Below are 12,601 nucleotides of genomic sequence, written 5' to 3' on the forward strand. Positions count from 1 at the left end.
AACAAATTTGACGGGTAACGATAGGGAAGGTTGAAAATAGTTTTCAAACAACGATTCTGCAAAGTTTGTACACGATAGAGAAGAGATATAGAAGCCCTGCCCCACGCCGCTATTAAATAATTCAAGTGGGAATGAATGAACGCAAAATAAAATCGCAACATCACATGTCGCGGTACAAAATGTTTCACCCTCCATAAGACACCACTAAAAGATGATATCTTTTTGTGTAAATTATTAATATGCGATTTCCAAGAGAGCGTGTCATCCAAGGTTATTCCCAAGTACTTAAAACTGTTGACTTTTTCCAAAACATTGTTCCCAATTTTTGGGCTATTGTGAAGTGGGATTATTTTTCGGGAGGAACGGAATAACATGTATTTGGCTTTTGCTAAGTTTAGAGTAAGAAAATTTGCATTGAAATATTTGTGCAACGTATCTAGTTCTTCTTCCATGTTTTTGACTATAGTTTTGGGACATTTTCCTGGGTAAAAAAGGGCAGTGTCATCAGCAAAAAGTCTTGGTGATCCATGCAGCTGTAGGTTACTTATATCATTAATGTACAAAAGGAAAAGGAGGGGCCCTATGTTACTGCCTTGTGGAACTCCAACTTCAAGTTTTCCAAGGGAACTTGTTTCATCATCTATACGGACAAATTGTTGTCTTCCTGAAAGGTAACTGCGAATCAAGTTGTTCGTGATACCTCTTATGCCATAACACTCAAGTTTTTTTAAAAGTACTTCATGATCCAAAGTATCGAATGCTTTTTTAAGATCCAGAAAAAGGGCACCAACAATTTTTTTCTTATCAATGTTGTCGATAACAGAATCCAAAAGTTCACATATAGCAGTTAGCGTACTTGAACGGATCTAAACCCATACTGATGGTTGTAAAGAATATTGTTGTTGTTCAAAAAAGGGTTGATTCTTTCGATCAATAGTTTCTCGAACACTTTACTTAGAACGCTCAAATTAGAAACGGGACGGTAATTGGTAACATTTGTTGGATCACCAGATTTAAAGATTGGAGTTACTTTTGCAGTTTTCAAACAATCAGGATAAGTTCCTGTTTCCAAAATGTTGTTGAAACATTCAGCGAGAATTGGTCCGAAGAGCTATGTTTTTTCAATAAACTCGTAGAAATGTTATCCGGCCATTAACTTTTTTTATTTTTTAACGACTGGATAGTAAGAGAAACTTCCGTTGACGATGTCGGGCGTAAGAACAACGAATTAGGAGTTCGATTCATGTTTGTTAATAGATTGTAGGATGGATCGACAGTTATTTTCCCAGCTAATGATTCACCAATGTCTGTGAAAAAATCATTAAAGGACTGGCAAACTAGATGCTTGTTTTCTATTTGGGTAGTTGCATTTTTTTATCCACAAAACCTTCTGAAGTATTCTAAGAAATTTCGCAGCACTAAAATTCTACCCGCCCGTTTGAACGAAGCAAATGGTACAAAACAAACTATCAACACCCTGTTGTCAAAAAAAAAACGACAAGAATTACGTAAAACGTCAAGATTGTTTCCCATTAAAATTACGCACAACTAAGTTTAATTGAATTTTATTACGTGACGCCGCATAATGGTCTGCGCTGAATACTCCAAAGGACACCCGGGAAGGATGGATCGTCTGCTGACCTTCGGCGAACGGTGGTGGCGCTTTCGCTCGTTTGTTTGTTTATTTTTGGGTTGAGTGACACACCACATAGCAGCTCAGACGACGACGCAACCTGTAACGTATTTACTGAACAGTTTGCTTTTTACCGGTCCGAGGTTTATCAGCGAAATTCTAACGGTCGAATGATTATTTATTTTAGTTTGACCCGTGGTCGTCGTCGTCTGTTGCTGCAAGTTGTGCCTGCCTCCACATCGGATTCACCGGCAAGGAAAATTCATTTTCATCATTCATCCAACCAGCTCCATCCACTATCGTCGATGTATTCCCCAGAGGCCACAAAAGAAAACCGATGAATCGTGATCAGCCGGGGGGCGGACGTGATCAGCCAAGTGGGTATGGACCACGCCTTCGCAATCGCAGCATTTGTAAATATTGCCACCATACATCCAATCCCATATTTCCACGTTCATACACTCAAAAATGTTATCGTACACATTAATCGTACTTCAACGGATATAATTTCAATGATAACACCAGATGTTGGGTATCAATATTTTATCCTTAAAGCCTGTGGTTCCATACACATTCAATAAATCAACTCCCCACTATAAACACTCGAGCTGCTTTAATCAGCATTTTAATCATTCAGGTGTAAATCACTGCTGATGACCCTGCTGTCATACAGAGCACCACACTTTACACCACAGTCGTTGTTATTTAAATTTTTTCTTTCACTTCGGTCTACACCGTTGTGTGTTTCTGTCCCAGAAGAAATGCAAACAACCGGGGCTATTTTTAGAAGTCCAGCTTCGAAGAGGGTTATAAATTATAAACAGTGGCTATTTAAAAAGTTCATACGAAAACTCACCGAGCTTCAAGCACACACATGTCGCTGCGAGTGTCGATTCCGGAAGAATATAACAAATGTACGCGCTTTGAAGTGCACGGAAGCCACGGGACATTCGTTAGCCGACGACGTTTCCGACTGAATAAAATCCCAGGCTGCATTTTCCTTCTCCTGCTCGATTCGGCCACTAGATTCCAAAAATAAAAACCTTGGTTGGAATAACCTGAATTTGTTTTGTGAATTTTAACGAAGCACCTGTCTTCGAAGGATCGGCCACCGATCATGAATGAAACAATATGTCACAGTTTAAAATGACACATCAGGGGATTTTTTTTTATTATCTGACGGGTTTGCGCCGGGGGTCTTCAGATTTTCCCCAAAATTGAAAATTTGGTTCATTTTTGCGACTTAAAAACACATGTATTTTTTCAGATTTCTAACATTTTTATTTTATGAGTTAGCTTCGGTTAGATTTTTTTGTAAATAAAAAATAACCATTTTTCAAAGCTACATAACTCTATTATTTCTCAACGGAAATTATAAAATAGCACATCAAAATGCATTGAAATTTTATCAGCTTTCCAAATAAAATAGTTGAAAAAAATTAAATAATGACCTTCAACATGAAAAGTTGTAAATAAACTTTAAATGGCGTCTAAAAGTACCGTCTGCACCACCGAATATTTTGCAAAAAATACCATTGTATAGCTCGATTCATGATGCAACTTTCATATGAAGACACCAAAGTGGGCCATTAACACCTTGAAGAGTTATGAAAGAAATAATGACAATAAATCTCTTTTTTTGCATCGAAAACAAACAATGGTCGAACAACTGCACTCACATATGGAGATAGCAAGCACTTCTAACAACATGGAAACAAAAGAACTTACCTAAGCAGGTAAAAAACACTACTTTTTCGTGCTTCGTAGAGTGTTTGCAGCAAACCTGACTTGAAATTTTAACCAAAATTCTTAGTATCGTATTGTTAATGTGATGTGACTAATAATGGGAATGTTGTTTCTACAACCTGGTCATATACTATATAACTTATTAACTTTTCAACCAAAGATAATTGTAAAGCATAATCAATGCCAATAGTAGAAGTTTCAGTACCTGTGTTTGGAATCACGAAAATGTGATTAAAAAATGAAATATAGACGTGCTTTACATAGTTTTTATATCGGGAGCTAGGCACTGGACACCAAAACCATTTCCCATTGACCAAAAAAGTATGAGAACGTGTCACAAATGTTGTAGAAATAATCGAAGAGCTCAGTATGGCCAGCCCAGGCTGTAAAATGATGAAAATATGATACTTTTACCGTATTCGTTTTCTACATTCGCCCAGTTTTGAGGTTTACCGTACTAGAACAAACATAATTCGTCGTCAGAGTTATGCTATCTCGATCGCTCACAAACGAATCTTCAGTGTTCCACCATCCATTTTAAATCAAATCTGGGGAATTACGGATGCAAAACTTAACGCATAAACTTCTAAAAATGACAGTAAAATGTGCATAACTTGTTGTAACCTGGTGCAAAACTGGGTATAAACGAAAACGTTATTAGATTTTTGGATATAACATGAAGTCAGTGAAGCTGCAACAATCTACCGCCCCTACTTTCATAACAGTCCCATATACAAAAACAATCAAGCGAGTCAATCAGCTTTTTCTGTTTTGGAATATATTTTTAAATTGTGACCACCACTTTCAGCATAAACGAAAATCGTTTCTAGGTTGTCATAATAAATCGGCCTGAAATTTTCGAAATTGGCCTATTGGTAAGGTCGAGAGCACCATTTTTATTCATTATGGGACTGTTAATCGACCATATTTGAAACCTTTTTCAAATCTACTAGCATAACAGTCTGATACAGAATATGTTTTTCTCACCAAGCTACTTTCTAAGACTTAAATTTGATCATTTTTGAACTTTTAAATGCAATTGTCAAAAAAAGAAACATACTTTTGAAAAAAAATATCGTGAATTCCACATTGTAAGTTGAATCTTTTTACGAGTTTTGATTGAATCCGATAGTTTTTCTTCGCTAAGGAAGTTATTCCTAAGAAAGTCAGACCTGCCTCCAAAAACTAGTGAGTATCATTCGACATCAAGTGAGTTAAAAAATGTTTAAATGATTCAAAGCAATAGCCCAAAGACTATTTCACCGAAAGAAGCATTGAAAAGTAACCAAATTCGTGGTATTTCACATATGGGACTGTTATTCAGGTATATTTCATATAGGACAGCCACGAATTGATATTTTTTTCTCGAAATCTCTAGAACAAAACTCTTTTTTTAGTGTTTTATGTTCAAGCCTTATGTTGACCTAAAATTACGAAACTTCATATGGGACTATTATGCGAGTAGGGGCAGTCTGAAAAGGACGAAAAAATAGTGTTTTTTACCTGCTTTGGTAAGTTCTTTTGTTTCCATGTTGTTAGAAGTGCTTGCTATCTCCATATGTGAGTGCAGTTGTTCGACCATTGTTTGTTTTCGATGCAAAAAAAGAGATTTATTGTCATTATTTCTTTCATAACTCTTCAAGGTGTTAATGGCCCACTTTGGTGTCTTCAGATGAAAGTTGCATCATAAATCGAGCTATAAAATGGTATTTTTTGCAAAATATTCGGTGGTGCAGACGGTACTTTTAGACGCCATTTAAAGTTTATTTACAACTTTTCATGTTGAAGGTCATTATTTAATTTTTTTCAACTATTTTATTTGGAAAGCTGATAAAATTTCAATGCATTTTGATGTGCTATTTTATAATTTCCGTTGAGAAATAACAGAGTTATGTAGCTTTGAAAAATAGTTATTTTTTATTTACAAAAAAATCTAACCGAAGCTAACTTATAAAATAAAAATGTTAGAAATCTGAAAAAATACACGTGTTTTTAAGTCGCAAAAATGAACCAAATTTTCAATTTTGGTGAAAATCTGAAGACCCCCGGCGCAAATTGTCAGATAATAAAAAAAAATCCCCATCAGTCACTTTGAACGGTAGAGTGGGCGATTTCACTTTTCCATTTATGTTGTTCCCCTTCATTTTGCACTAGATTTCAATGTGAATAAAGAAGATATTAAAATAATCTTTCTGCTGTAGAGCGAATTGAAATTTTACAGGGGTAAAACTTAAAGCATGCACCCAAAATAATTTAGAAATTAAATATACGGGATTTTTCACGTAAACAGTACTTTTGATGCATCACATCGATTCTACATGTGCCTTGTAGTAGTTACTGTACTCCCATATAAATGACACATGAATTTCACGTAAAGTCCAAGTGGATGAATTAGAATTTTTTTTTCTCTGCTTTTCTCAAGCATGTGGTAGTTTATTCTTGTTGGAAACGGAATTGTTTTAGCTAACTTGTTTTTTTTTCCTTTGCAATGTGTTAACGGTTGCTGCAGCTGAAGAACATTCAGCGTTGGAGGACGAGTATGAACCCAAACTCGAGAAACACAAATCCGAGCGTCGGGATCGTGGAGGTGAGTGTATTTATTCCCCCTTCGAAATTCTATTTAACTGAAGTTGTGGATTGTGTTGTTTTCAGCTTCGAAGAAAACTCCTAGAAGTTCCACCGATTTCAACGGAAAACATACGGATGTGGTATTCTCGTGGCTGGCTGTCGAATACTCTGGAAAGCGGCAGCCATCGAGGAGACGATTCCAGTCCGGAAAATTTCAGAGATGTAGCAGATGCTCCAGCTCCAAGGAAATTATCGGAACCCATTCAATTTTGGCTATCAACGCCTCTGGCAGATGATACATTTTGTGCTAATTTGTGGAAATAAGTTTTATTTTCTATTAATTTTGTTTAATTTTATATTTATTGATAAAAATAAACAAAAATAAAAAGGAAAACAATTAACAAAACCGACCCAAATTTCATTTCCATTCCAAAAATATTTTCGGTAGCTTTCATGAACATACGCGTTGAACACACTCAAATTTCACGTAAAAATCACCTACAACATTCATAAAGCACCAATTCCTATAGGAGCGCGTTTACATATTTATTTCGTAGCATCTACGTGAAAATCACTTGGATAAAAACTATGTAGTTTTTCACGTAGCCGCTACGTGCAGATTATTTTGGGTGTGTAACAATTAAATATTATACTTGGTTGCACAGCAAGAAAAATAAGTGTAAATTTAGATCGAAAACGATGCACGAAAACGGAACATCGATTTTGATGTAAAATTCTATCACGGTTTATTTTTTCAAGAATGTAATTTTTGAGGCGTGTAAATTTAGATCGAAATCAATGCACGAGATCGGATCACAAAAGCCGTCGTGTAAAAATACACAGGGATGTAAATTTTAAAATTTATTATCGTAAATATTGATATTTTTGTTAAATATTCAGGTTTTTTTTTTTGTTTTTGAATGATGTATCATGTATCATTTTTAATTCACATTTATTTCCAAAACTGAACATAAAAAAAAGCATCACGGAAAGTGTCAAGCTGGAATTGTTGTTGCATCCGATGATTCCCAGCACGGGGATGTTTTTCGGATCAGCGTCATCAGCATCCTTGAATGGTTCCGGGACATCATAATTTTTCTTTCAGCATCACCTGCACACTGAATTGTTCTGACAAAACTTTCTCCGGATAATCACTGTCCGGATATAAGCCACTGAGAAAAATCTGGCCTTGCTGTAATGGATAGAAAACTTATAAGTTTCAACCGCATTCTTCATTTCACGTCTCATAAACTTACTACTTTAAAAGACTCTTAAAGTGCCTCTGAAGCTGCCGCCTTTGAACGACTAGTTTCCGAATAATTTTCCGACATGTTTACTTTGTGCCCGATGCGCAAACCAACTTGAAATATAAAAAGACACAAGTTAAATATTTGCATTCAATTTTAAATCGAACAGATTACACTGTTTGTCATATAAATTTCATTGAGTGGTTGATTTTTGCATGACGCAATGTAAAATTAGATCGCAACAGTTTATTTTTATTCAATTTTGGAAAAAAATACTCTTATTACATCGAAAGAAGTTTAAAATTACATCTTTTTGTAATTACACTCGAGAAAAAATAGATCAACCGTGTTTTAGGTTCCGTATATTTTTAGACATTTTTTGCTGTGTATTCTGTGCTTAAGCCAATTCGGAATCAGGGAGGTGGCAATCTAGTTCTTCTTTCGAACAAGAATCTTTTTCTTTCTTTCTATCCATCGGGAGAGACGTTCATGGTGTTTTCCTCTCAAAGCAGTACGAAGTCTCAAAAGTCAAAATTTCAACCAATGAGGAATCAGAATGATTGATGTGTTAGTGTGCTATCAACCATACTTCTCTAGCATTTGACATTTAGTTCGGGTCCTTGACAGCAAAATGTCAGGTTTGTTATGGGCCCACAAAATCGTGGGCCCGTAATTTTGATGGTTGTCAAATTCAATCACAAAGGATAGGGATGCCATCTCCCTGTTCGGAATAAATGTTCAAAACATTGCAAATCATAATCGACGTGAACTACTCTCAGGCCGATGATATAGTGAGTGCGACGCGGCGAACCACATTTGATGAAAATGTATGTGAATCGCTTAAACCTGACATACTCAACGCGGCGAAGCAGATGTCAATTTGTTCCGCCGCTCGAGTTCGCATTGGCCGCGTTAGCCAATTCGCATCGCATCGCTCTTACTATGTCATCGGCCTCAGTGCAGTAAGTTGGGTAAACGAGAACCCAAATAAAGTGGGTTAAACAAATTCCGAAACACTGTGTACTTATATTGCCAAAATAAAGAAAACAAAAAAAAGCCAGATGCTAGCTATCGAAAAAACCGCCAATTTCCAGGAGCGTTGTTAACCGTGCGAGTCAGAAGTAGGGACGCCGCGAACGATTTAGTCCTGCGGTCGGAAATAAATGGCAGAAATACCCGCGGAAGGTGTAGCCTTGAACGGCGGCAGTTCTGGTGAGTTCTGAAAAAGAAAATTAACCCGCAAATTTGCACGCAAAAAACGACTACAACAGAAAACTGATTTTACGTTTTCTTCACGCCATAAGCAGTCAGGTAATCGTGGCCACGAGCCAGTGCGGAAACAAGAGAAAAGAGGCCTGAAACAAAAAAAACAGCAGAGAGCCCCAAAGAAGGGTAAGAGCAAGATGCTCTGGATTTTGCTGAGCTATTCCTAACGGCAGACGGCCTTTTTCTTTTTCCTTCTCGATCTCAACTAGCATCCTAGCGATGGACACGGTGGACGGACGAAACCGGGATCCAGACAGAAAAATCTTCCACCTCCGTGGAAAATCTTTCCGGAAGCGACTGGAACTGGAGGTCCGGTCACGCAGGAGTCGCCGGAAAGAACGAGGGGAGCCAAGGTCACCCGGCTTTCACGTGGTTCCAGGAACTTCGTTCATCTGGCCGAAGGTTTGTTTGCATCGAGTAGATCCGTCGACAGAGCGCTTGGCACCCGCCATGTGGAGTGCCGAATCGATCTCATGCAGGCAGCGGGAGCAGTTCCGTTCCGGAAGAATCGACGTCGTGTGGGAAAGGCCAGTGACCGTCACGACATCTGATGGCCAGAATCCACAACGTTCATCGGGCGAGGCAATACACCTGGTGGCGGGTTTCGGAAACTCGCATCTGTTCAAGCAGCAACAGCGATAGACAAGTGTTAGCCGGTTCCTGGAAGCGCATTGCCTGGTGGCGAGCGTGATGATTGGTCCGAGGATGACAGCAGGGCAGCAGGAGATCGACGCACAGGAAGACTCTGGGGCAACGAGCCATCCACCGATTGCGAGAATATGCAGTTTGCACGTAAGTCGAAAATGATGAATTGTTGTTTTGTTTACTCACCCACAATAATCTCGACTATGGGCCATTGGGGCCAAAAACAAAATGATTTGTTAAAGCAATGTTATAAAATGAACAACAAGATCTTATGTTTTTTTTGTTATATCATTCGGAAATCTCTACAGATTCTCCTTTTGGCTAAATTTAATGAGCTAGCCGGAGCTAAAGAGGAAGAAACAACTTCACTTCTTCTTTGTTGAGGCAAAACCAATTTTACGAACTATACAGTAGTTTAAAGGAGATGGATGTATCTAGTTATTCTGAAACCTTGTAGCGTTATAATTATTTATGCCTGGTTATTAAATGTTGAGCGTGTAGTGTTTATATAGTTTAAGCCTTAAGCCAAAATCCCCAAATTCGGCAGCGCTTCCATCGCCTATTATTGACGAATAGAAGAGTATCACGCCAACCTGCAGCGGCCAACAAAGTGCAAAGATCTCCATGGCAGCTTGGCTGAAAGGTGAGACCAAAACAGACAATTAATCGGCTTAAAACTAATTTGTTGCAACTCCCAGAAGGTTGAGGATTTAAATGCAACATTATTCGGTGCCAGCAACGTTCCACCAAGTGCGAAAAAAAACTTAATGGATCAGATCGAAAGGGAAGGTATTACAACAGCAGGGAGTTCGGCATTCCGTTAAAAATTCCTTTCATCGTTGGTGTTGGTGATAAGTGCCTGGTGAAAGAAAAATCGGAAACAGGAAATAGAAAGAAAAGTGAGCCGGATCCAAAAGTGCAAGGGTGAGTGAAACCAATCAGAACTTCCCTTCAGAATGTGCTTCATCATGACTTCGGATTTGTAGGAACCAGCAGAGAGGCGCAGCTCCGCCGAGATCCGTGGAAAAGACGGTGGCAAGTAAACCAGATCGAAATCAACGATTCTATTGGGTGAGTTATTGTTTAAAATACTGCACGAACCAATATTTATGTCGCGCTTGATGAGCGACAGGGTCGTTTTTTCGGGTCTCAATCGTTGTTGGAAAGCCAAGTGCCGTTATTCGGGAGCTAAAGGCACTATTGGCTCTATAGCTCAGTCGGTCGGACAAAACCTGAACAAATCCAGCTGGAAGCAGACAGCGGAGATGCTCCGGGTCTTCGACATGCCCGTTGAGCAGAGCAGCCAGGCAGAGTTGCCAGAAACTGTGATATGCCGTGATATTTAAAGGAAACCGATGATATTACTGTTGTTTGTATTCGCTGTCAGCTGTTTGCCTTTAAAGTAGGATACGGGCCCGTGAAATTATGTTAAGCTAGCTTAGGTTTTGAGAATGTCGTAAGAGTAAATTGTGATTATTGCTACAAAGTTTTGGGTTTTGAGTGTTTGTGTTTTGGGTTAAAGTTAGCCGTGCAGCACACACTGAAAGTCAGTGGTGCTCAACTTGTTTCAACCTTGCTGAGAGCCACCAAATAAACCTCTATGGAGCCACTAAAAGGCACTCAAGAAGGTTTAATGCCTTTAATTTTTCAAACGTTTGTTTCGATGTTGTGTGTTGCTTCCTTTCTTTCCATTGGTTAGGAAAATAAGAAAAATCACATATTGCGATAAGCCTTGAAAGCTGAAATGGCCATTTTTAAGCTGAAAGAAACATCAATCAAACTAAGAGCATCAGCTTGCGGACCATCTTACTAATTAAAAAACTATCGAAATTGTTAGTGCTTACAAAATTCAAATATCTAGCAGGTTGGCCTGGTCCTTTGCTTCCTGTTAAATTTTTCAAGTGTCTTCCCACTCTCCCCAATTGGTGAAATAAAATGAGGAAATTATTACAATGATGAAATAGTTATGGCAATTTTACTTACACGATGAGTGTTTAACAAAATCTAAACGAAAGAGGGAAAAATACCGGGCTTGTGCGCAATAACTATTCTAGTTTCTATTCCTAAATTCTTCACAGAAAACAAAAAAAAAACAATTAGATCCGCTTAAAATGTTGCTGCAAACAACTGTCTAGCTAAACCAATCTCATATTGTTGAGTCAACCCAACGGAATGGCTGATTCACCTTAGAAATTAGTGCAACAAAATATGAGATGCCAACAAATATTAGCGACAGTTTATTGCTTAAATTGATTATTGCGTTTTATTGTAAAGCTAATATTTGTTTGCAAGGTAAACAATTTGAACTCAAGTACTTAGTTTGTCATATTAAAATTGATTCCGAGTAGAAATAACAAATGGTTTGAGTTTTAAGCAAGAAACAAAGTATAAGTGTAGAAAATGATTGATGAATAAAGCAGAGACCAAGTCCGCGCACCCGAGTGAGTGGGAGGTAATTTTGATAAGAAAATAGCAAAGCTATGACAATAGCCCCTCCCAATCGCTCAGAACAAAAAAGATTACGTCCGGAATTTGAGTTATATTTCAAAACAAAAACAGATAACCTCACAGTCAGAGGAAAAAAAAGCAAATTGCTTAACTCTAGGATTCCAAATAATGTATTTTTTTTCAGAGAAATGGAGCCTCAATGGCTTTCTCTAAGAAATTAGAAAAAAATATCATAAAAATAGACGAATGACAAATCCGACATAGAGTTTTTCAGCTTAATTTATTGCTATCCTAAAAACAGACACTAAAGAATAGCTTTTTTTAAGAACGTTCCGCACAGCACGTCGTCAAGAAGATTGCAGCAACACAATAAAAAACAATTGTTGTTGAAAGTCTCGTTTTTCGTCTCGGGATGACAACGCGGTTGTCTCGTGTTTCACCCGACGAATGTCCGCGAGATTACCGGGAGATATGTTACATTTGTGTTCTTCTTTCGTTGAACGACTTCTCAATGTGGTGAGGAGCACTCTCAATAAATCTTCAGAAACATTCTTGTGATTGACCGCGTGAATTACTTGTTTCTTTCAACCCAATTAAAACCCTATAGATCACTTTTTCACAATTTTGCTACGGATCATACCCAAAACGGTTGAGTAAGTAACAATTTCTACAATGCGGTAGAATCATTATTATAACCATCATCATCAACGTTAGGACAACATTCTAGGCGAATGATTCGAGAAAAGATGATCTCTTGATGGCGACATTGAATAAAAAGCGTGTGAAATATTGTGCAATCTTTTATTTAGCTGTGGTCAACATTTTCTTCTAGTTTAGAAAAATGAGACGAAACCCGAACTGCTTGGGAAATGATATCCGTATTTATAAGATTTCCTATAGAAGGCAAAAGGAGTAACAAAAACAAGACTCAACAGACATTTTGTGAGGTTATTCTCCAGAAGTATGAATATTATATAGCAATACCAATATTATGACCTACCTTTGAATATTTAAATTTATCAAAAACAAACTTAACATCAAACTCGTA

The 12,601-nt window shown here is 37.7% G+C and overlaps 1 protein-coding gene across 2 annotated transcripts in view; it reads right to left on the reverse strand.

Moving 5' to 3' along the window:
- LOC129745195 (oxidative stress-induced growth inhibitor 2-like) overlaps positions 1-12,601 on the reverse strand; it is a 175,440-nt gene that overhangs the window by 127,735 nt on the left and 35,104 nt on the right. Inside the window, exon 1 of one of the 2 annotated variants that reach the window (XM_055738119.1) lies at positions 2,490-2,596. The exons of the other annotated variant lie outside the window; for it this stretch is intronic. The gene's annotated coding sequence lies outside the window, so the exon portion shown is untranslated. Of the gene's footprint in view, positions 1-2,489; positions 2,597-12,601 lie in introns of those variants that run through there. 2 annotated transcript variants of the gene reach the window in all.

The sequence above is a fragment of the Uranotaenia lowii genome, chromosome 2 (genome assembly GCF_029784155.1).
Source record: "Uranotaenia lowii strain MFRU-FL chromosome 2, ASM2978415v1, whole genome shotgun sequence".
NCBI lineage: Eukaryota > Metazoa > Arthropoda > Insecta > Diptera > Culicidae > Uranotaenia > Uranotaenia lowii.